This window comes from Lonchura striata, chromosome 3 (assembly GCF_050655825.1).
Source record: "Lonchura striata isolate lonStrDom1 chromosome 3, ASM5065582v1, whole genome shotgun sequence".
Lineage (NCBI taxonomy): Eukaryota > Metazoa > Chordata > Aves > Passeriformes > Estrildidae > Lonchura > Lonchura striata.
In genome coordinates, this window is record NC_140705.1 from 51,486,559 (window position 1) to 51,509,877 (window position 23,319).

At 35.8% G+C, this 23,319-nt stretch overlaps 1 protein-coding gene and 1 long non-coding RNA gene across 7 annotated transcripts in view; one reads left to right on the plus strand and one right to left on the minus strand.

Annotated features, from left to right (window-relative positions):
• NKAIN2 (sodium/potassium transporting ATPase interacting 2) overlaps positions 1 to 23,319 on the plus strand; it is a 511,342-nt gene that overhangs the window by 381,484 nt on the left and 106,539 nt on the right. The window lies entirely within an intron of this gene.
• Positions 8,850 to 13,903, minus strand: LOC146767894 (uncharacterized). The gene is made up of 3 exons (XR_014954253.1): positions 10,893 to 13,903; positions 10,737 to 10,813; positions 8,850 to 10,630 (listed from the first exon to the last, which is right to left on the minus strand). It is a non-coding gene; the product is annotated as an uncharacterized LOC146767894 (long non-coding RNA).

Below are 23,319 nucleotides of genomic sequence, written 5' to 3' on the forward strand. Positions count from 1 at the left end.
AGCATGTTAAAATGTGTCATATTTTTCCCAGGAGTGAATATTATTTTGAATACTTACTGTATTGTGGAATAGCCCGCAGACTAAAGAGTGTATTTACTTACTGGTTTTCTCTGGCCTGAGAAATCTTTCAGTTGGTCAAATAAAATCATAGAAAAATAAAATGGCTTGGTTTAGAAGGGACCTTAAAGATCATCTAGTTCCAAGCCCCCTGCCTTGGGCAGGGACAGCTTCCTCTAGACCAGGTTGCTCAAAGCCCCATACAAGCTGGCCTTGAACACTTCCAGGGATGAAGCATTCACAACTTCTCTGGGCAACCTATGCCAGTGCCTCACCACCCTCACAGAAATTCATTCTTCTAGAATATCTAAATAGTAATGTTTTCTGTGAAGCCTTCCTTTGCCTCTGTTGCCTGTGGCATATGATACCATCTTTAATTATATTATGATTTACTATTTTTCCTCAATATCTCTGCCTTGTTCATGGCAGAGTGGAATAGATAAATCACCTGTGAGGAATGAAAGAGACTGCTGTCTGAGGGAATTCCTTTGCTGAGCTGGAATAGTAAGGCAGGAACCTGAAAGAGAGAGAAAAACTAAGACAGCTATTGCTGCTCTGAAGGAATAGGTTCTACTCCTCAGAAACCGCCTGAGTTTCTGAGTGGTGTTACTGTCCACTGCTAGAATAACCTTCATCTAATAACTGGGTTTTTCTTGTTCCCTTTTCTTTTTTCTTTTTTTTTTGCATTAAATTTGCACTGAAATATCTAAGAAAAAGAACAAATTGAATAGTATTTTAAAAATTTAGAAGATGGGAGATCAAATCTATCTTTGTATTATTTAAGTAATTATATTATTAAATCCACAACCTAATCCATACAGCTCTACTCCCACCTTCTCACTGATCAAATTTTCCAGTTTCTTCACACCTTATTTTTGCCTGGATTTCACCACACCACGATGGAATATTTCAGGTCAAAGAGACTTAATTAATTGTTAAAATTATTTATTTAAATTCCAGTCAGCATGAGCTTTTATAAAAAATAACTTCAAAACCTTGTGTATTCTTGCTTTTCATTGTTGTGTTTAATGAAGAAATTATGAATGCAGATTTTAATGTCATCAACGTAAGGATATTGCTTTTGAATTTTGCAGCACATCTAGAGGCCAAGAAATAAAATGGCCCTTTAAAAGCAATGTATTTTACTGCAAGTAGTTAGGCAACTCCTTAGTTCCTCTGCACACGAGCAGTGACAAGTTCTGTATTTCATTTGTGCAAACGTATAACACAATTCAGAATCTGCCCCTCTACCAGGTAACTGATCTGCAAATAAATTTGAGTTAGGAAGTGAAGAATATTGTTGTCTGAGGGCTCCAATTCCACTTTATTTGTATTTTTTTTTCTAAGTTGTCTAATGTCTTGTAGCTTAAAACCCAAATTGCCTTGCAGTTAATGAGGTGTAATTACTACCACTTTCTAGACACTAAGTATTTTCTTTCTTTATCCAAATTTATAAGGTCAAAACAATAACACTTAGAGAATAGACTACATTCATAATTTTCATTTGTCTGTTAAGGGATTGGTTTTCTCAAAGCAGTTAAGCAATTTAGGAAGGTATGTGCTACTAGTTTTATACACTAGTCAGCATAAGATAGCATAAATGATTCAAAGTTCTTGATAAACTAGCTGCCAAATCTACCAGAATATGTCCATAGGCCAGAATATCCAGGTTATAAAATAAGAAGAGATAAAGAATGGAAAGTAAAAAAACCAAAAAAAACCCCAAACAAGACAAAAACCAAAAAAACCAAACACACAAAAAAACACAAAAAAAAAATAAAACAAAAAACCCCATAAAATAAATTTTAAATTAAAAACCTTATCCATGTTAGCCTATATTTCAAATTCCTACTACAAGTCTTTCTTAATTGTCTGCTTCATTATTATGCTGCCATCCTTCTATTGCAGGTAATAATTAACTCTCCAAAAGATGAGTTTAACTTAAAAGAGCAAATACTTTAATTCAGGGGAGAAGACCCCTAAGTTTTTCATTTAAAAAATCAACTTCCCCATGAACTTGCCTCTACACTGAAACTGATGCCTATTTCATCGTAACGTTTCAATGTCTTCTGTTCAGTTTATGTTGTCATAATATTATTACTTTTATGAGATAAGGAGACATAGGTAATTATGCTATATACTACATAAAGTTTTTTCAGCTACAAGTAGTTGCAGACTTTGTGCATTAAGGATGTTTCCTTTGTACTGCATGCTAAGGAAAAGTACTAGAAATTATACGAACTAGAAATATACTTGTTCAAATATTAATATACTCCCCATATAGTCATTATAACTAAAAGGGAAAAATTGCTTTTGAGCACTTCACATTCATCAATAGTTCATGAAAATACATAACATGTTATGACACATCTAATAAAGATGAAAGGGATGAAAATACTTGTGAATTTTTAATATGGATAATAAAGGGCATTAATACAGCTTAATTATATTGATAAATAATTTAAATTACTTTTTAAACTATGTTTTATTTTTATTTGAAATAACTTTATATGGTATTCTTGGAGGAATTATAAACATGGCATTACACTGCCAGCCACTCTACAAGGGAAGTAAAAGTTGTTGTATTGATGATTTGAATAAATATGGCCATTTAAAATATTCTTAGAACATTTCCTCCAAAATGCTCTATCTTTTAAAGAATCCTTTTAAATCCAAAGTTTAGATAAATGTTAAATAAAAATAAAAAGCCTCAAAGATCCGTCCTGAGGTTAGATGTCTGATCAGCTCTCTTAAGGCAAATCAGTTTCTCCACACATTATCATACAAAGACATTATATGGCTGTCTTTTCAGGGGACACATTTGGTTTTCAGTCAGCTCTGGTACAGCTAAGTTAAAGGAAATGCAGGTATTTCATTTAAAACCAGGGGCTTAAAACAGAGTTCCAGATTAAGTCCCTAGATTTATCTCAGTGAAATATTCTGACTTTATTTTCTCAGCAAAGTAAGCCAACACTGCATAGGAGCTTTAACTACTTAGCAGTTCAGGGTTGACACACTTTTAGCAAGATCCATGTGCCCAGATAGAAATTTGTCTTTTTCGTATACCTCCCTTTCTCTCTTCCTTCATCTCTCTCTGTTCCCTGGCTGCAGCCTGCTGGCACTTACCTAGAGCCATAAAATTATAGAATATCATGGCACAGGATGGACTGTGTGCCTCGCAGGAGATGGAGGGGTTTGGTTACAGAGAGACACAGATCTGCTCCCAGATATGAGTGCAAGCAGGTGGCTATTGGTGGCTATTGGTCCGTGGGCTGGATTGTGGCCAATCAGGGTTGAATGTGGAGTCTTTTGGATAGCCTATAAAAAGAGATGGGTACACAAATAGTCTCCCTGCTGCATGCAAACCTCGATGTGTGTCATCTCTCCACCTCCCACAAACAGCGACAATAGAATATCTTCAATTCTAGGGGATCCATAAGAATGACTCAATCCAATTCCCTTCTTCTCACAGGACTACATAAAACTAAATCATATGACTACAGACATTGTCCAGACATTCCTTGAAGTCTATCAGCTTTGATCTCATGACCAATTCCTTAAAAAGCCTGTTCCAGTGACCAGTCACCCTCTCAGTGAAGAACTTTTTCCTGATGTCCATCAGAACTTATCTGAGCACAGTGTATTTCCATTCATATCCTATCACTGGTCACCAGAGACAGAGACAGCACCTCCCCATCTGTCTCCCTTGAGAAAGTAAAGGACAAACCCTTTGCCTTCTCCAAGCTCAGCAAACCAAATGACCTCAGCCTTTCCTCATAAATCTTGTCCTTGAGTCCTTCCACCATCTTCTCACTCTCCCCTGTGTACACTCTAACAACTTTATAGCCTCCTTATATTGTGGCACCCAAAACTCCCCCAGCGTTTGAGGTGGGGCCACCCCAGCACAGAGCAGAGTGGGACAATCCCCTCCCTTGCCTGGCTGGTGATGCTGTGCCTGATGCCCCCTAGGACACGCTTGGCCCTGCTGTCTGCTGCACTGAGAAGATACACTGGGCACACTCCAGGGCACACTGTTCAACTTGTCATCCACCCAAGCAGCCAGATCTCTTTCCACAGGGCCTCTCTACAGCCTCTTGTCCCACAGTTTGGCTATATAACCAGTACAACATGCTGTAGTAACTGCTTTGTTCTTACTAGCTAGCTGATTTTCTCCCATTCTGGTGCAGAGAGCCAGGGAAACAGTTATCACAGCCACCTGAATCAGTCAGTGCAGCACAATTTATACAGGGAAATATATATTTAGTTTCTTTAGAAAGACACAGATGCATTACTTGGCAGTTCAGTTCTGCCACCTGAGGACAGGTGTCTCCAGAGGTCCAAAGGAATTTTGTGTGCTAAACACGATTGAGTTTGATTTCTGCCTTCTCCACCTGAAAATTTTCATTAAAATCTGCCAGGGCTGTTCCTTAACATCTCTAGAGACCTTTACTCCTTCTCTTCAAAGTACTTGAGACCTTCTGGTCTCAATATGAATCAGAGTCACTAATTGTGTGCTGTCCTGTGCACAAAGGAATTGCAAATGCTCACTGTCAGGCGACTCTATTGAACATTCCACATCCTCCTGTTTGAAAGATCCCTACAGAGAAATACTAAAACTCCAACACTATGTCAATAAGCAAGCCAACATCTACATTAATAAAGCATTAAAATCTCTGCATATTTGTCACAACCACCACATATTTAATTTCTGAAATATTTATAAAGCACAAATAAAAATAAAAAATAAAGTTAAAAAATTCTCTGTCCTCTCCAAAAGTGGACGCTAATAGGAACTTTTGGTAGGAGCCAACCTACATCTTTGCAACAGCTCAGAAAAACACCTACTTTCCAGAGATAGAGTGTGACATGTTCTTGCACCCAGGGGAAAACCATCTCCATGGCCTCCCAGCAGAGTAAAATTAAGATTTTTTTTCTTCCTCTCTTTCTACATAAACCTGAGGGTAATCAAATGAGTTACCAAGATGGTAGAGAAGGAAAAACCTGCACTGTCCAATGATATTACAGGTTTTAAAAGAATCAAAACAACAACAACAAAAAAAAAATCCACCCAAACACCAACCATACAGTTGCCTAGAAAACAACAGCTGTACAGATATCCATAAACTATCCTCTCAGGTAAATATTCATCAAGGAAAGTATTTAGTCATGCATTAGAATAAAATAAGCCACTACAGCTGAGGTAAATTATTTAGGAGCAAAATTTAGTGATTTTATTTCACAAAATATTTATAAGTTTAAAAAAGTTGTCCTCTTCCAATTAAGAGGAAAAATATAAAAAAATGTCCCTAGGAATCATACAAGAAGAGAAGTAGAGCAAAACCTGTCCTAGCTTTTAGAAAATTGAAATCTTTCATCCAGAAAACACTCAAATTTGAAAGGAAGAAAGGTGACAGAGTGTGTCCACTTCAGTGAAAGTGGATCTTGCAATTTCAGCTTCCGTGCTGTCTCCCTTTGCAGCAGATGACATCCAGAGCTCCCTTGATTGGATGTGTTCCCTTGAACAAGGACACCTCTTGCCAGTCATTGGAAAGCAAGATGTCCCATGGGCCAGACCACCTGCAGAATTGGACCTGGGGACATGATTTATAAACCCCTCATAAAACAAGGTGCATGTCCACGTTTGGGCTGAGGGTGAGCCCAGGACTGCCTATAAAACCTTGTGTCAAAACATTTTGATTGTGATGCATTGTGATGCATTTCTACCTTAACATGACGTTTATCTAAGATTCAAAAATCTTAGTAGTCTTCCCACTGTCTTGAGTATTTAAATGAAAAATAAATTTCTCTTTTGATGAATTTGATCAAAACATAACTGCACGGTCATCACAATAAGGCATCTCCATCTAAGGCATGTCTGGGGTTTTCTCATGCACTTGCACTCCTGCTAAAAAATTCAGCTAGATAACAGTAATGCTACTGCTTATGGGAGAAGAGCATAATGACAATCGTATATGAAGGGATACTGCCAAAACAATAGAGGAAAACAATGTCAATAAATTATATAAACTTAGAACTGAAATTAAATTTTGGTTCTTCAGCAATGATATTCAGCACTAAAACACCTTAAACAAAAATTTATTTCTTGGTACACTAAAATTGAACCTTCTACCTTAACAAAAAATTCTTGATCTTATAAACAGCTACATAGAATAGAATAGTATTAAAATACATCTGCTGACATAGTGACCTTCATTATCTCTCCTTTCTTCTTCTGTATTGTTTTGCTTTTCATCTTGTCTGTAAGACCTGCATATCAGACCATAGATAAACAAAGAATTTAATGTGTTGTTCTCAATAATTTAGTGCAATCCAGATTTAAAGGTATTGTAATTTCCTTACTTCTATTTGCAGGATTTTAGGCTGAAGTGGGGAACCTAAAACTCTGGGAGAAGAATGTTTTTCAAAATTAAATGCCACAAGGGACATTCAAGTGACTTCTTCAGACTATTGAGATGCACTCCTGATTAGATGTATGTCAGCTAAAATCCATGCTTCTGAAAACAACGAGCAGCTATATCTTACTTATAGATTTGAAACATCTAATAATAAACATTCACCACAAAATACAAAAACCTTGCTTTTCTCTGCTCAAGATTACTAAAGCTGTGTTAACACTGCATAGGTGACCTGAGGTCAGAACTCCAGGCTCTCACCTGCCAAGTCAGCTGTCATGGTCAATTTATGTCCATAGCTTCATTCCCAGCTTGGTCTTGCCATTCAAGCAGCACAATTTTAGGGCAAATTCCACTTTACAATTTGTTGCTATTAGGGGATTTTGCAGAGTGCAAGTATGGCTGTTCTGAGACAGGAGCTTGTTTTTCAAAAGGAAAAGAGAAGTTCAAGGTGAAGGCTCAATTGTTTAACTTGCAACTGGTGCTGTGTGGTCAGATGTGAACTTTGGAGAAGGGCCAACATTACTGATTGTATTCACTATTCCTATCACTTCATAGTAGTTGGCTAAAGTTTTATTTCATTTACCTGTTTAAATAATATTTGTGGAATAACCTGGTTTACTTTTAGTGTAACAAAATTTTCATATATGCAGCTTGACATCCTGGGATTTGAGGGATTTTCCAGCTATTCTTTGAGTTGAATAAAGACTAGTGAGAATAGTCCACTGACGTATGCCAAAACTCAGGGGGTTTGTAGTCAAATTAGGTAAACTGGTAAATTGCAACTGACCCACTTATGCTACACATGCCCACAGAAACAAACCTAGGCTTTAATATTCAACTTAAACAGTATAAAATATATATCTGCAAAGAGGGGGGATTTTGAAACTTTCACATTATGAAAAAAAAATTTGCATCTTTAGTGTGCAATTGCTGGAAGGTTTCAGTTGAATGTCTTGATAGGACAGAAAACTATTTTGAGTAGTGCTTTATACAATGGAATTACACTCCCTAAGAGAAATTTGAGGAAATTCTGCTTTAGATTCTGGTAAAAATGAAACATTTCATCAGTGGTGGACATATTTTGGCATACCTCTGAGAAAATTGTTATAATTCAAAGCCTTTTAATATTCTTTTACATGTCAAGGATGACTTCTCTGTTTGTTCGATTAATGTAGGCAAGAAGAAAATCAAAACATGACCCAGGGAAAAAATGTGAATTTTGAACCTCCATGGCATCTGAGAGATTTTGAATTGTGATTTCAGTTGAAAAGATTTGAGCCCTCTTCCTCTCCTCACATGTACTATTTATGTGAGTAGGCAGACAGCTGAAAAGAATAAATTGGCAGATCCACAATTGCACACCACTCAGTAGAAAGCACAGCACCACAAAAAATGCACCATAACTTTCCAGATTCCATTGGACACTTTGAAACATTATACCTCTTGGGCAAGATGGCTTCTGCCAATAAAACTGGAAATTATTCATGGCAACAAATCCTTGTAAGACTTGTACCTACAATAAATGAACTCAAACAATAGTAATAATTCAAATGTCATAAGATTTCCCTTTACTACTTTTAAATAAGTCTAGTAAAGAAAATGCAAAGTTAGATTGTCTATCAATTAAGGTATTTTATGAAGGTTATTAATGTCTTATGTCTTTCCTAAGCAGAATTCATTTATTATGTCTTCCCGTTTCTCTCTGTCTAATCTCTATGTAGAAGGAAAAAGGAAATATCTTTTTTGGGAGTTTTGCCTACACCTGTTAATTGGTGAGAGGAACAGTGGGAACAATAAACTTCTGCAAATGTAGGCCAGTAGTAAGTTGCTAGCTTCTACAGAGAAAAATGAAAATATTAGGATAATCTTTCCTGTGGAGTGTTCCTAGAGAGGAAGAGTACCATAACATCTAATGGAGTAGACATTCTCATATGTCTAAAGAGTTGTTTAAGAAATACATTCAATCATAAAAGTACAAAAAACCTCCTAGATTTAGTCTAACCCTAGGCAAGCGTAACTCAAGCCTGTGACCCAGTGTGATGTGCAAGAAAGGCAGAAAGGCTTCTCTGAGCTGACCTACCTGAAGATGGTTTATATGTTCAACTGTGAAGTCTCTGAGTCAAAGCACAGCGTTGCTATTATGTGAAAGAAGCATCCTAAAATGTAACAGTCATTGAAAATATAAAATTCAAATGAAATTGTAATGGTATAAGAAGTGTAAACCTCTGAACAATGTTTCTAAGAAGAATCATGCGCAAACAGGTGTGCGCTGGGAACCATAGCTCTTCACAAGTGTTTATGGTTTCTTTCATTGTGTTTTTACACTTAACTGTTACTGATAAGAGAACAACACAACACTGAAATTTTATGAAGGAGAAAGAAAGCTTTATTTACCACAGATGAACATTTAAAACCAGAAAGTTAGAAGATATATGAGGAAACTTCTCCTATGAGCCTCTCCATTAAAGATTTCCTCATCTTTAATGATTACCTTCTGTATTCACAGTCTACTTCAGAGATTTGCATGCCATTTTATTCAAGATTACTTCTGTTAGACTGTTGTTTGCTGATAATCCTTTACTACTATTCATGTCCCGAGTGTTGTAGTAATATCCTATCTATCTCTATCAACATGAAGGCTGCATTTTTCCTGTGTGCTTTACAAACACACATAAAATGCAAATCCATACAAATATATCATGACTTTATCTTGCTGCTTAAAATAAAACAAACCTTTAAAAACATTTTATTTTTAATTATAGTTTTTGTCATTGTGAGCTTCTCATGTTTTTCCTTAGAGTCTATTCAAACATTTTCAAGTAATAAATTAGAGCAAACAAAACCCTAAAATATAGTGCTTATGCTCTGGTAGGTATACAAAACTGCACAATATATTTTAGCTAAGGTTTTTTTTTTTCTCTGGTCTCTATTTCCTCTTGAAGCTGAGGACACAGTCCAACTAGGGAATGGAAATATATGTTTTTATGCCATACTACATATTCTAGAAAAGCAATTTTCTGGATTACTGAATGCAGACAACTAAGATGGGGAAAAGATGATATTATATTTTACTGCTCTGTCTAAAGATATTTGTGATGTATTAAACTACAAAGTGAAGTTAAAATTCAAATTCCCTTTTCACATAATGCAGTTCTTGTTTACTGATTTAATGAGTCTCTAGAACTTAAATTTGAAGAGTTGTCATTAATTTTAAAAGCCCTGGTCTTGTAATTCTTTGCAAACTACCTGTGTAAAGGATGCAGGTTTACACACTATTTTTTTCTACTGATTTTGAACTTTTGCTGCCTGTAATGTCTTTCTTCCTCTGCACAGTCAGTTATTCATTTGACTTTATCTATTACAAGTTTGGTGTTACTTTTCCTGTAATTTCTAGCTGGATGTACTAGAAAGGTTTGTTGACCAGGGCAAGAAGCTCACCAGATTTAACAGGGCATGCAGGGTCAATGTTGTGTAGCAGAGTGGCCAAGAGAAGGTTTCTTACCAGGCACAAGAAGAAGGTTTCAGTGATCATGTGGATGATTATGATTAGCTTTGTTGCTAATAAAGTATATAAATATTGCCAGTGCAGTAACTAAACAGCTCATCATCTGCTATAATGGATCTTAGTATAATCCAGTTGTGGTCTCTCCTCTTGAGTCATGAGCTTTAGTGAGACCCACATGCTCCCTAAACATCTCAGGGAAATCTTGGTGTGGCTCAGTCCACTGAGTTTCAGATTTGGGCAACAGGCTGTGTCTAAAGGGTAATAATATAAGCAGGTTCAGCCAGAAATGTACAGGTTAACAGCCTCTGGCTTTGCAGAATTCAAAAATACAAAGCAACAAAGAACCTAGGTGGCCACAGCTTTATGTCTATATTTGACTGGACCTTAGTGCTTTATTCACCTGTCCAAAAGTGAGTGTTTCCCATCTTCAAGCTGGACATAGGAAGGGGATCTACCTGGAAGCTGCCTGAAATTTGCTAGACTAGGTGACCCAGTCTCTGGCAGCATTTTACACCCTTTTGCAAGTTGATGTGCATCAAAGTCAATCACAAACATCTCAGCTCCTCCATTTCTGAAATGCATTGATTATGTGAACATCCAGACAGTTCCTCCTGGTGTTCTTGCGTTAGGACAAACATCACCCACCAGAGAGCTGGAAAATGAAAGAGGTTATTGGAAGAGGAGGCACACAAAGATTCCACTATCTTTGGTCACCACACAGTGCCATGTTTCATCACTACAATTACAAGAATCCTGACCTGAAAAAACTTTGCTAACTGTATGTACTTTCTCATTTTTACATGGAATGAGAAAATGTTATGGTCCTCTACTCAACCTGTGGAGAGAAAAAAATCTGCATGAGACAAAAGACAGAACACATAAGGCAAAAGTGGAGTGTGCTGCTTCTCAGTTACCTCATGCTGGAATATTCCTCTTCCCCTTTGATTCTAAAGGGATTCCACACACCTTACTTAGCTTGTCTTTGCTAGTATTACATTTTGCATATCTAAAACTAGGTACCACAAATACCTCCCTCTGTGCCCAGAAAAAAGATCAAAGCAAACCTGCTCCTTACTTCTGTCTCAGTTACTACACTGAGTAAAAAAAGCCTGCTTAGATGAGATTCAGGTGGGATTCAACAGGTGGCAATGCATAACTCTGTGTTTAAATCAGTCAGCTTTCTGTCCTTTGACAGTTACCAGAATTATATTTAACAGAGTTAATATGCTCTAAAATACAATTCACCTCATCTAAAAAAATAATCTAATAATACAGGTCATATAAATCACAGTCAAAAGTGGATATTTGCCTCCCCTGGCTGTAAAATGGTGATGGAGGAGCCTAGAGACAGAATGAGAGAAACAGGCTTCTAAAATCCTGGGTCTCAGAGTACAGTTCACAGATTTTGGTTACAAACCAAACCTACACCTTAGGGTCAAGCACTAAATAGCATAGAAAATTATTTTTCCTGATGTCTTCTGTTGTCTTCACCCTCATTCATTCATTTAAGTTCAGTTATATTATCTCATAATTAATTGGACAAAAAACATGCTCCTGGATCCTTGCTCAGCTGACAGGAGGCAGCTTGTTAAATCACTGCAATTCAATTGTGTTTGATCGTACTACTGTAACCTGAAGCTTTGGCTTTCCTCTGCTGTGGGTTTAAATGACAAGTAACTTCCCTGAAGACATTAGATTTATTTCACAGAATAAAACCAACATGAGAAGAGAATCAGGGCCTTATACAACAGCTTATACAACAATAAAAGGAAAAGGGAAATTTATGGATGACATCATCAAAGAAGGTCATAAAACCAAATTTACATCTTGAAAGTGCTACACTAATTAAGAAAGTGTTGCCAAAGTTGGAGACTGTAATGTAGATAACAACATTGTAGAAAAACATAAAGATTTTTTTAAATAGAAATTTAGCTCCTGAACAATAGTTAAAACCTACAGAAGTCTTGAATCATGAGTACTTTAACTTGATCAGAGACATAGGAGTTATGTGCTGCATAATGGACATATAGAGCTTAGACAAATCACTGAAGTGAATATTAATCTTTAGATACTCAGAGTGAGTATTTCCTCACTCTGAGTTATTAATTTCACTTTATATTCATATAGCCATCTTTTCCATTTTATCACATACCACATACATTGCAGGTATGTGAGGCATGAACATTATTTGTTTATTCAGTTAAATACATTAAAAAGCAGAAGCAAAACCAACACACCATACAGTTCAACATTACAAAACAATTATTCTATTCAGTCAGTGCTTTAAAAACAAACCCATTCCAGAACAGCTGGAAGCCTGCAAGTGACATTTATAACAATTGCAAGTGGTAGTTAACATGATGTAGCAAAAGAAAAGCTTGGCTCTTTTGGTCTTTTTTTTCCATATATTTCATTTCTAAATTTACATTTGGTTTATGATTTTCATGTAATCTCTTGCCTATTCTTTTATCTCTCCTGAAAAGTTCTAATTAGCAATTCTCACTAGCTTTGGTGCACCTGTCACTGGAATCCCTCCTAATGCATTTTAATATGCCCAAAGCCTGCTCCAGAGTGCTTTTTTAACAGTATGTATATTTTGCTTGTTTGTTTCAAATTCAGATACATCCTGTGAGCACAGGTTTATCTGCCAAAATGAATAATGCCAGGTATGTTGGTATAATGGTACTCATAGCTGATGAATTCCTTCTAGATGTAGTAGAAATAAAGAAGCATTTTTATGTTTTTATTTTTAATCTTGACCATGGGTTTGTGTCATTTAGGGCAAATATCAGTAGAAAACATGGTAAACTGCACCAAAGAGATACACTGTGACTCATTCTTGAAGAAAGAGAAAATTAACTGGGAGCAGAATGTAAATGCTCAGTTTGAAAGGCACTAGCCTGTTCTATTTATGTCAGTGGAGATGAATCATTAGACTGACTAATACCAAGACAGATCAACTCAGACTTGGATTCCCAAATCCAGAAATGACCCACTGAACTCGATTTATGGTGCTAATACAGGGAGTCACAATGCTGACTATGAATGCTTCTGTAAATGGTGTGAGAGTATGAATGGGTATTTCACTTAAATGACCAATCAGGAGCTATAAAGTTAATCCAGTAAATAAAAACCATCCATTGATGAAAGACCAAAACAAATCATTGACACCTCATGTGTCTTTAGGCAAAATAAATCAGTTAGAAGCCTCTAAAGCATCCAATGGACTTGAGAAATGGAGAAGAACTGAAGATACTCTGCTGCACAGGAACAGCTCCACAGCCATAGTTTGTGGCCAGGTTCATCAACTGCAGAAGCAATCTTGTAAATGCTTTGGCACACCTGGGGAAAATTAAGGTAATGCTATTACAAAACACCTCGAGTTGTATTTACCTGCCTTGTGGGTCAGCACCAGACCTCATCCATCTCATCTGTTACAGGGCTTTTATGCATCCTATATCAAATGACCCAAAGGTGCCAGACCTTGTCCTCTGTTGTTTATTGCTGAAACACAGCCTTCTCCAAGGCTGCCTGCACAAAAATATGGGTGAAAACTCTTTGTTCTCATGAGTGCCCAGGATTTCAACTGCTCATACAGATGGCTTGGCTGCCTGTAAACACCTCCAGAAACTTTTCCATAGTGTAGTTGTATTACTTAAGTTAATCTCCTTCTCTGAGTGTCCATTAAGAGGTTTCAGCCACACTTGAATAACTACAGAAGTAGTGTGGGGAAAACAGACCTCAATTTAATTCTTCAGCCTGATTTTCTGGTGCTGGGCAATGGGCTCTAGCACCATGCTCATGCTGTCAGAATCCAAGCACCATAGAGCTACACAGGGCACTGGAATGAGCATCCACAACAGTTAAAAATGAGAATTTTAGCTGTTGCATACATACACAGAGTATTTTGGGGGGGGGGGGGGGGGGGGGGAGGAGTTTGAGCTTCATATTTGGAAGGAAGGGCATATTGGGTTATTTTATTTTTTTCATTTTCCACTGACTCCTTGCAGACTCTCAAAGACACATACCAGACTTGTTATTTCAAGACAGCAGAAGATCTGTTTGGACAGCTCTAAAGTATCATGCAATAGTACTTTTATTCCTCCCAGACACACTTATATTTCTACATGCAATTCAGCTCATCTGAACAAGAATTGATTAGAGTTTATGGTGCTCCATCCACATTCTATATGCAGGAATTTTCAGAGGGAAAAACTGTCAATGACATCATGTTGGAGAGCTCAATAAGCAGATGTTTTATAGAAATGTTCATCCCTAAGTAGATTAATACAAGCCTAATCTACTATTAAAATATATTCTGATATATTAAGAGATTCTTGCTTCTCAAGTTGTCAGACCAAGAGGTATTAATTGCTGTGGCTTCTCTGTTGTAGAATTTTATTTTGCTGATGGATCTGGTCTAATTCCTCTAACAGTCAAGAGAAATCCAACCACTAGCAGTGATTGAACAGTTCTTATACTGAAAAAAGTGTAGTCATTATTATAGCTGTTAATCAAGCATAGCCTGTATTTTATGATTTTTATTATTTTCTGTCATGTAATGCCAACTAATGCCATCAAAAGCTCTCCAACACAGAGAAAGTTAAAAATTAGTTTTCTAAATTTATATCAATAGAAAATATGCTATTTAACTGGTGATACAACCCCAGGTATGTAACAGTAAGGACAGGCATATCTATATCTTCATATTTGCTTTTGGGTGACAGAAAGGCCCAAAGATCATTTTTCAACGGAGTTTAGACAAAAGAGAGAATGAATGCACTATTTGACTTTCTGGCTTTGTTTTCTTTTTTTTGTGGCCTCTGCTAGGAAGACAGGCATGGCACAGCTTTTGATAAATCTTTGGGGGTAAATTTTAACCACAGAAATAATTCAGAATATCTTTCTTTGCCTTTTTATTTTCAAGGAGATTAATAATACAAAAAAAATAATAACTGAACTTTTTTCCCCTTGGATTTCAGGATGGTCTTCTTTAAAACAGGTTGGATTTTTTTTTCTCTGCTTCATGGTTAGAGTTGGGAACCTGTTTCTCTCCTTCTATTATATACTTGGCAGAGCAAATTATAGAAACTGCTACCAGTTCAGATTTTACTGTAGCCTAAACCTTATGTGTCTGTTTATCCAGAGCACAACTTTATCTTATGACAGCTTCTGAATCTGTATTGCCTGGGTTTTAATTCAGACATTTTGTGCTGTAAATCACTTCTCACTGAACCTTATCAAATTTAGTGTTGATGTCTCTAGTATTCAGAAAATGAAGGAAAGGTCATACCATTAATTCAGCTTCAACTGAAGTCATGCCATCCTCCAGGACAGATCCTCATGTAAGATATGATGACTCATCTCCTTGAAGAAACCTGCAGCATGGTTCATTTCTTACTTGTTATAGAATGATTTAGTCATCAAAGTCTGATGCTGCCAAAGAAAGGAAAATAAAGACTTGTGTAGCTCTCAACTTCAGTAAAAAATCTGGTTCATTTCTTCATCATCAGCCATCTGTACACCTGTCTGGCCACAAAGCAAGTGTTGTTTATTCAGGTCTTACCGAACACAAAAGCATTGTGCATTTTATAAGTATAGTCTTGCTCAGAGACAGTGCTATATACAATAAAATTGGGGAGGAGTACACAATCCCTCACCAACACAGTCTATAATCTGAAAGGTAATAAACATCCAGTGAATACAAAAGTGAAAAAGTAGAAAAAAAGTCAATGCAACTTTTTCATTTGATACATAGCCTTCTTTTCCATTTTATCTTTCACTCTTTTAGTAAAAGCTTCTGAGCAAAGCTACTGACTGCAGAAGCTATGACCCAGGGCATACAGAGCCCATCTTCACAGAGAATAGCCTGTACAGCAGTCCCTTCCACATAGTGACAGTCCTGAAAGCTGTGGGAAGGAAATGTCTGAAGGAAGCTTCAAATTCTAGGAATCGAAAGATCTGCTTCAAAAAATGTCTCAAAAAGTTTCAGTGTTGCTGTTGATTACCTTGTGTGTCTATAGTTAAGTAACCAGATTCAGTATGTCCCTTTATTCCAGGTTCTGTACAGATTTACAGAAAAATCTTTTCTTTTTGATTGAATTTGCAGGGCAGACTCAGATACTTAATAGAAAAGACTTATAGTTTAATGTAACCGTACAATATGTAAGAGTAGTAAATACTGGTTTAGTCCATACTGAATTAAATATATTCAAAACTATGATGTGAAAACTATTTCCTACTAATAAAATGAAACTTTATCAAGGACAAGTAAGGTCTAATGATTTAATATGTTTGGATCGTGTTTAAACACAGTAAAGCTTTAGAAGTCTGTAAAATAAGGCAAGACACATAGATAATGAAATCAGTAAGGAAGCAGCAATAGAGTACTGAGGAAGCTCTATTGATCATTTGGTTGCTGGTATTCTAACATTTACCAACATTTACCAACTATCTTTTGTTCACAGTCTGGAAAAGCTTCTCCTAAAAGAAGTTTTCCCTTTTGGAGGTTGTGATCATTCTGGAAGGATGAGAATGAGGCAGAAGGAACAGGGGAGATGGCCACCATATTGGCAGTAGGATCCCCAGACTGAGTCTGATCACTTGTGGCACAGGGACATCAAACAGGTGCCAAAGAGGGAAATCTCCTGTTTCCTTGTAACTTCTGTCTTTGGGTTTTCCCAAATAAGTAATTATTGCCTAAAATGCATGTAATCTCATCGTCTATTATAGTCTAAAGGTATGAAAGCATGGCTTTACTTTGAGTAGGAGTGATCAGCTGAAGCTGTCTGACAGTGAGTTGTCTAAAGCAAAGCTAATCACCTTAATATCCTAATCGCCTAATCCTGGATGAGGTACTCAGCTGGGTAGGTGAGATGATTCATCACTAGAGGTGGCCATTACTCCTCAACCCTGACAAAGGAACCTAAACAGCTAGCTTTGTCTAGAAACTTGACTAAGTTTGATTAATCAAGATAAGTGAGATGAATCTTAACCTCTGCAGATGAAATTGCTCCTATTTATTACGAAGTTGTCCTTGATCACAGAGTGCCTTAGGATGACAGATGCCAGCAAAGTAGGTGCAATAGTATTTCAGAGCAATAGTGGGTCAAGGTGGTGCCAGGGAAGGGTTAGATTTGGACATTAAGGGAACATTTCTTTCTCAAGAGAGTGGCTAACCATGGGAATAGGCTTCCTAGAAAGAAAGCTGATGCTCCATGCCTGTCAGTGCTAAGACATTTGGACAATGCCTTTAATATTATGCTTTAACTTTTAGTCAGCCCTAAACTGGTCAGGCAGCAGGACTAATATGTTCCTTCATAGTATGTCCCTTCCATGCAAAATATTCTATTCTATTCTATTCTATTCTATTCTATTCTATTCTATTCTATTCTATTCATTTTCATGATCTTTCTATGGTGTATTCTAGTATTTTATTGCTGAAGAACAGCAAGTTCAGGGTCTTCTTAGATGAACATTTTTTACAATAGTTACATTGGATTATCAATGATCATCCTTGAAAGATTTATAAATTAGGCTCCTGAAAGTCAAAATTTTTCCTACAATTTGTTCCTCTTGTGGTTTGGGAGAAAGTCCTTGTGCAGATTGTGTGAGGAAGCCCAAAGTTTTTAAATCCATAAATTTTTGTCTTTTGAGCATTTATCTTAAAATATAGATATATAGTAGTGATTTCTTTGCTCCATTTTGTACATAATATCCTCCCAGCAATGAAAAAAAAATGCATACAAGATAGGGGGTTTTTTTAAATCTATCATCAGTCTTTGACACCAGCTCTATCTTACTTCTTTGCTCTGGAATTTTCCCTCACATATGTTTAATAATTCTCAGCAAACTTAAGTGGGCTTTTATCCTGCTCTGTCTTGCTATATGAACTACATTGTCTGCCAAGATTTGGAGCAAAAAGTTGAGCTCTGCCATTAATTACAGTGTGTTGATAAGAGTAAATTCCATTTGTATCATTTATCTTGGAAGTGCAAGTGAATAATTTAACTGGTGTAAATGTCCAAGGTTCATGGGTAGTTTTACATTTCAAATAGAATTTTCTCAAATGATCCCTAGGAAAAATATTGGCTTTGGATATAGATCTGAAATCGAATCCCCTAAGATTTTCAATCTATTTTCATTATACTCCTTTTCCTCAATTGCTTTCTAGGATCAAAAAGGATGTGAGAACATGAAGTAAAATAATTTCTGTAATTTTTTCTGAAAACTCAAATTTATTTTCAAGCAGGTGTAGAAAAATTATATTTTTTAATTAGATTTAAAATATCTCATAAAAAGTGTATATTTTTAATAGTGAAAATAATTTTATTCTTTTTATTAATACTGATGTTTTGCAGCTTTTCTAAATCAGTCAAATGGTAGGAATTTTCAATGGTGAAAATTGCAGATGAAGGACTACATATTCTATTCGCAATAGAAGCTGATGTTCTTGCCATTGGTAGTTGATAAATTTTTCTGTCTGTTCTTCACCAAGCATCTGACCATGTGATTTCTTTTCCACAAACTTAAAAGTGTGCTGTGAATGCAGGCAGGTCAGAGCAACAGTCTCTTTTATTTTTCACATTATTATGTAGGTTGCACAAATCAACTGTTTGAGTATTTGCAATACTAACACTCCAAGGTTAAGGTTAAAAAAGCTGATTTCACAACAAAGAGAAGCATTATTAATTTTACAGAAGTATTAATTTCTCTCAGTATATTGGGCAGGAGCTAGATGCAAATAAGGTTTCCCTTTATGGTTGTGGGCATCTACATGTACTATGAAATTTCTGTGAATACTGAAGGTGTCTGTATGGGAAATGGTAAGAAGGAGCAGTGGAGTGGAGCTGAACTCTGCTTAAAGAAACCTTTCATGTCTTCCTACATTGATTTGTGGAACTGCAGAGCACTGCTTAGCTTTCACTGAGGTATCCAGAAAGACCTTTATTACAGCTCAAGGCAACTGAATGCAATTCAGTGTGTTTCCTTTTAGAGCATAAACTCTCCTGCACTTGGAGTTGTGAGAAAATATTGCAGCAGGAATAGTCAAATCTGCTTATATATGAAGAAGCTATCTATGTAACAGAGCTTTGTCATTTCCCTCAGTTTCCTAAGTAAAATACCACCTATATTACCTACCAGATAGCTAAACAGGTAAAACCTATTTTCAGAGGTCACTTTATTGGTCTTTTGAAACTTGCCAAAGCCATTAAATCTAGACCTGATATTAGAAATGTGAGCTTGGAGATAAACAGGGATCCTCCCAGTCTGGAATTGTATTGGAGCTCTCTGATTCTATTACATGCATCACAGACTTAGTGGTGTAGCCTTGCAGAAATCTTTTATAAAATGAGCCTCAAAGACCATGAAGAGATTGATCACTTATATAAAATAATGTTCTTTTCCTGGTTTATTCTATTTGTGCAGACACTGGAAAAACATTTCGTTTCTTGACAAAAGTGTTGTTCACATCCAGCCACTCCCATGAAGCTAAAAGAAATAATTTATTTTGCACCAATAAAAAATTTATTAAATACTTTGCCATTAAACAAAATATTAAGCAATGCCATTAAGCAATGTTCTGCATGCTTTTTGACTTCATTTTTTTTTTTTTCTTGCAAAAGTATAGTAATTGTACCTTTCTTTTCTGGTTTTTGGATACAACTTAATAGGAGGATTTATAAAAGCTGATTCTTTTGAATTCCATTGAACAGGGTTTGACGACTTAAGTTTACCAAAAAAAGAAAGCAAAAGTAAAAAATAGACAGAATTTCAGATAGATTGACTTCTGAAATACATAAAACCTTTGAGAAAATCTCAGGAACTAATTCTCTAAGTACAAGGGAAATTGCATAAATTGCATCCTGTATCACCTCATCCTCCTAGTAGTTGCTCTTACTTTTGTCTGCAATTTCAGAAACACAAAGATCATACTGGGAAGAAAAAAGATAAGTGTGTTTCATAAAAAGAAAACAATGGAGAATGTCATTCTTCTGACACTTATTCAGTGGGATGTTTAAGCTTAAGCCTAGCTTTTGCCATTTAAAAGCATTAGGCTACAGGCCAAGCTGAGGTTTGTTGGAGTCCTGAGTACCTTGCTTATCTGAGCCTCTGAAGAGAAAATATTTTTATAATAAAATATTTTTTTATAATGGAGTTCAAGGTAGGCCAGGTCCTTATTTATTGTTTTGATCTCCATTTCTGTGGAATCACCACTGACCATTGGCAAAGATGCTGGAGGAAGTTGCCAGAGAGTTCCTTAAAACGTTTGATATGTCAGCAAAATCACTGACAAATTAGTATTGCTTTTCTGATGCAGCTAATCCTTTTTTCTCCAGTGATACAGTTCCCTTTGATCTTTAGGTGAAGCATTTGCACAGTCACAAAAAACACATAGCAGGATGAATATTTGCCTGGGATAGCAGATGTGATTTGCACTTACTTTCTCTCATGGGTGATAATATTCTCACAAAAATAGTCTCTAACTCTTTAATAATTTGACTTTAAAAAATAATGTTACTATATTACGAGGTAGAGCTGTAATTGACTGTAAGTCCAATAAACAAATTAATGTCATTTTTTACTCTTATAACTGATGCTATCATGAGAAAGAATATCTTGACTCTAAAAAGGTCATTTCTCTTAGGCTGTAGGAGAACTAACAAGCTAATTATAAATCCAGCTGAAGGGAAGACTTATGGACTCAGTCCATAATTATGTCTGGAATTGGTTTATCCTGAACTCAGTGGAATCTTTTGGGATTTCAGGCACTGTACATAGACCATTGAAATAAATCCTTAACACTGTTTTAATTTCTTTTTTTCTAGACAGACCAAGTTATTACTCATGTAGAGCTTTTGTTCTAATTATTTCATTGTATCAAGCAGTCATATAGTTTTGCAATACAATGTATTCTAAGGATTATATATATTTCATTATATAAATGCATACAAAATTTGACCTACATTTAAGAGAAGACGTGAAAATATTTTGAGCCAAATAGGAAAAAAGGATGTGTTCAGCTATTTCCTGGACTAGAGCTCTAGTTGCAGCATAAATGAAGAATAATGGGAGTTGTAAAGGGGAATATTTCTCTCCTACTGCAAAGTGACTGGGAAAATTAAAGGATGAAAAAAATGAAGTCTCAGAGGTTTTTATAACAAACCTTAGGAGCAACATGGGAGATGGATGTGAAAGACTGCATTTTTAAAACTGTTTTACAAGTTCAAAAAATTATCTCTTTTCTCTCTTCATTTTAAGGAGAATTTTAGCATCAAATGAATGACCCTTTTATGTATAATCAATAGTCTTGAATATGTAAATAATGCATTGTAATCAATATATAGGAATAAACACTAAGGCAGAAATATTATCACTGACAAAAACATCCTTATATAGCTGAGAAAAAGCAGAGATGAAAATTTGTTTTTCTAAATATAACCTCATAGCAATTTTCCCCTTCAGTGTGAATTAGTGATTGGTTCTGGAGGGCAAACAAAAAAATAGATTTGAGATATAGTAATCATACTAAAATTAATATCAATATCAATATGAAAGGTACTAAAATATACTGAAAAAAACACTTCTTTTGAACCCCTTAGCTGCAATTCAAGGAACCTGCTATATTTATTGATTGATATGAGAGTACTACAGCAAAAGCTTTAAAAAATGAACATTTCCTGAGGAATATCATGTCATTGCCAGTAAACAGAGCTTAATGTTATAACTTCATCCTCAGCAGCATCTTCTTTTGAAAGAAATTTGTGCAATGTGACCCGTTTGTCAACCTGATCAAGACTGAGCTTTCCATTAGCATATGATAAAAAGAAGAACTCATATAAATAATCAGACATGTTGACAAAAGTGAGTGAAAATGTGCTTTATTTTGTTACTGAATGTGTAGAAATATCAAACAAAAAAAAATTGAAATTAAGATAATTTTAAATTGTTTCCAAATTTTGGAATAAATGTGAGAGAAAGCTTTGAGATATTAAAATTCACAATTCTGATTATATTAAAAAGTCTCAAATTCCCATTCAAAAATTCTTGTCCAAGGGAAATATCCCCTGATAATCAATAAAAAGCTTTATCTTTGCTCACACAGCTATGTGATGCACTTTCAGTATGTAGACTGACAAATACATTGAAAAGAACATTAAATTTGTTCTAGTTTCCCTGACCGAACAGGAAAGTTCAGAGGGTTTGGGATTAAAAAATATGTTTAACCTTGGATTATTAAGTAGGAAAAAAAAAGGGGTATATATTTTAAAAAATGTTTATTTTGATAGTCTTTCTGTTCTTCAGTCTGTCATCCAATAAAGCTGAAAATTTAAGTCTGACTATAAAGCAGCTTTAACTATTCTGTCAAGCGTGACTTTTTAAACCTGTCAAACAGTCATTCCTTTCCTATTGCAAAACATCTAACTGCAAGCTTAATAGTCTTACTACCAAACAAAAGTTTCAGAATAAACCCCCTTTTATAAAAGCCTTTTTTAAACTTACTGAATTCTGGAAGATTATCCAATTTCCATTTCCTATCAGAAGCTAAGTTTACTGATGTTTCTGCACTGAGGTCAAAGAAACTTCTGTAAACAACAGTTAAGTGGGGAACTTTATGAAGCAGCTAATATTTTTGCCCATTGGTTGCCACCTGTCAAGAATAATAGTGCTGTGGAATTTTGCTATCAAACTGTCAGCATTAGATTAGAAGTTGTATTTATCAGATATAACACAGGTTGTATAATAAAGTGCTGTCTTTCTGTACTGCTATCTCAGCAGGAAATTCTAATAAAAATTCTGTATCATTAATAAGCTACTGAAAGTAAATGAAAGTAGCACTGACACTGGATAGTATAAGAAATCTGTATTTGAGGCTGCATAATACCTTTCACTAAGAAATCACAGTTTTCAGTAGCTTATGCTTTGCCTTAGGTCAACTTTTCACACTAAAATTTTCCATACTTGTTCCATACTTCAGACTTTTCCTTTTAGGAAGATGGATGCTAAATTTCAGCAGACATTCAAGTACTTCAAAGAATGAGAGTAGATAGTAGTTTTACCAAATCAAATTCTCAGGTATTTGATGCATTCTGGACCATTTATACTTTAGAACAGAATTTTGGCAATAGTAGTGAAGACTGCTGTTGGAGGTACACATCTCTTCCCCATTTGAAAGTCAGATTTGGCCAAATTAGCAGAGTCTTAAAATCCTCTGGTGCACCTCTTCAGTCAGTACTGCCAGGGTTTGCCACAGATCCCCTGTGCTTAATCCAGGGACCTTCCTCCTGCTCTGGTCTCACAGTGTGCAAGCTGCCCTGAGCCCACTAGAGCTCCCCCAGG